This window comes from Anopheles arabiensis (assembly GCF_016920715.1).
Source record: "Anopheles arabiensis isolate DONGOLA chromosome X unlocalized genomic scaffold, AaraD3 X_pericentromeric_contig0005, whole genome shotgun sequence".
Taxonomy (NCBI): domain Eukaryota; kingdom Metazoa; phylum Arthropoda; class Insecta; order Diptera; family Culicidae; genus Anopheles; species Anopheles arabiensis.
The window spans coordinates 205,001-207,500 of NW_024412083.1; the positions used below are offsets into that span (position 1 = coordinate 205,001).

General features: G+C 47.7%; 1 pseudogene; it reads right to left on the bottom strand.

Moving 5' to 3' along the window:
* LOC120907449 overlaps positions 1 to 2,500 on the bottom strand; it is a 9,149-nt pseudogene that overhangs the window by 1,930 nt on the left and 4,719 nt on the right.

The window sequence follows — 2,500 nt, forward strand, 5'->3', positions numbered from 1 at the left end:
CTCCTCGTCGACTTGATGCTGAAGTCTGATGATCAATTCACGATGACGTACACAATGGAATATCGTGTGTTCGGCGTCCTCAGGTTCCTCGCACGCATCACATAGCGGCGAACCCGTTAACTGCATCCGATGAAGCTGGTAGGCGTAGAAGCCATGGCTGGAAAGAAACTGAGAAAGAAAGAAATCTACACCACCAAATCTTCTACTTATCCATCTGTTGACGTCGGGTATGAGACGGTATGTCCACCGACCGTGAACACTCTCATCCCATTCTCGTTGCCATCGTTCCATAGTTGTGACACGTTCCATGTTACGTGCAACCGATCCGGCGATGTTCTCTGCTCGTCTCCGATGAAAAGTCCTGGAGTCCTCGTCCAGGAGGAGATGAAGCGGATCATTCCCGCAAGCACGCAGACTGCATCATGAGAAGTTGTCCTGAAAGAAGAGATAACTCGCTGGACTACTGGCCGGTAAAACCGACGTAGCCATTGTCTACGGTTAGCAAATCTAAGGGTATGACACCAAATGGGCGAGGCATACCGGACCTTCGCCACAACAGTAAGAGCAATTGCTCGCCTAGCATTACTACTCGGACCTGCCTTATTAGGCATCATCCTTACCAAGGTGGTCCATAGCTTCGTCGCTCTCTCCACCGCATACCTGATGTGTGAAGTGTAATCGAGGCGGTCATCTAGGACCATCCCCAAGTACTTTAAGCTGCGCGACGAATGTACTACGTGATCACCTACCCTGATAGCCCCATGCTGTATCCTCTGATGGGAACTGACCATAATAAACTCGGTCTTGGTCGGGGCTATCTTTAATCCGTTGTCGGTCATCCATCGGTCGATGATGCGAATCTGACTGGAAACGAGAATTTCAATATCATCAACACAATTACCTTCCACCAACAGTACTATATCGTCTGCATAGCCGATAATCCGTGCACCTTCCACCATTGCAACTCGTAGGACTCCGTCGTACATGAGGTTCCATAACGTTGGGCCAAGTACCGAGCCTTGAGGTACACCCGATGTGACTGCAATCTCTGCCGGTCCATCTGTGGTATCATACATCAGCACACGATTCCTAAAATAATCACCAATGATATCATAAAGATATTTAGGAGTGTTAATTCTCTGTAAAGCATTTGCAATCGCCAACCATGAAGCACTGTTAAAAGCATTAGTAACATCTAATGTAACAACCGCACAATACCGTCCACTGTATCTGTTTCTACTTCTAGCTACCGAAACAATGTCCACTACCCGTTGAATCGCATCAACTGTAGATCGACGACTTCTGAAACCAAATTGGTCGTCAGACAGTCCGTTGACCTCCTCGATGTGTGCATTTAGCCGTTGCACTATGATGCGTTCTAAACCTTTACCTGCCCCGTCTAGTAGACAAATGGGGCGAACTGAACCCGGTTCCCTGGTGGTTTGTTCGGCTTCGGTATTAACACCAACCTCTGCCTTTTCCACTCATCGGGGAACTTCGCGTTCTCTAAACAGCCTTGGTAAACCCTGCAATGCATCGGTTGCAGTCAACATACCAACTTTCAGCGCCTCATTCGGGATACCATCTGGTCCCGGCGCCTTCTTGTTGGGTAGTCTCCTGGCAACCGCAAGAATCTCATCATTAGTTACCCTTTCAAACTCTCGTGGCTGATCGATACGATAATCAGGCCACACCGTGTTTGGGTGAGTAGGAAAAAGCTCGCTCACCACTTCCCTAAACTCGTCCAATGTCATGGTTCGGGGTCCAATCGAACCCTCGGCCACTTTCTTGAACGTATGATATACTATACCAAATGATGCGTTGTTCGCTGTTCCCAGGAACTCTTTCCACTTCCTCTGTCGGGTATGCTTGATCAATCGCTTGAGGGCATTCCGTGCCACCTTGAACTCGTCCCTAAAAGTAGAATAGAGATCAGTATTAAAAGCTCTTTGCGCTAATCGATCGCGGTGTTTGCACTCTTTGCGAAGTGCCTCAATCTCTAACGTCCACCAAAATGCACTCTTGTTAGGAGTGTACCTCTTACGTTTAGTCATCGTCGCATTACACGCCGTGACAAGTATACGCATTAAGTCTTCGCTTGTTGTGACCTCGGTCTCAAAAGCGGCTTGCATCATAACTTCAAATATATCTTTGCTAAAATACTTGATGCTCCATCCCGTTATGGGTCGGGACAGATTACGCACGCTTTGCGTCTCAAGATCTATTCGTATTGCACGATGATCAGAGTTCATATAGCTAGATAACACCTCCCACTTAAATGATCTTGCTACGGTTCGGCTCGCAAAAGTAAGATCAACTACTGACGTGCGCCCTGGTCCAACATAAGTTGGGGTGCTGCCGTCGTTCAATAAAATTGCGTCAATCTGCGCAAAGGTTGATAAAACCAACTCACCTCTTCGTTTCTGGGTTTCTCCACGCTCGCCAAGTTGGTTGTTCCAACTTATGACCAAGCGTTGAAGTCCCCCGATAACGAATTTGT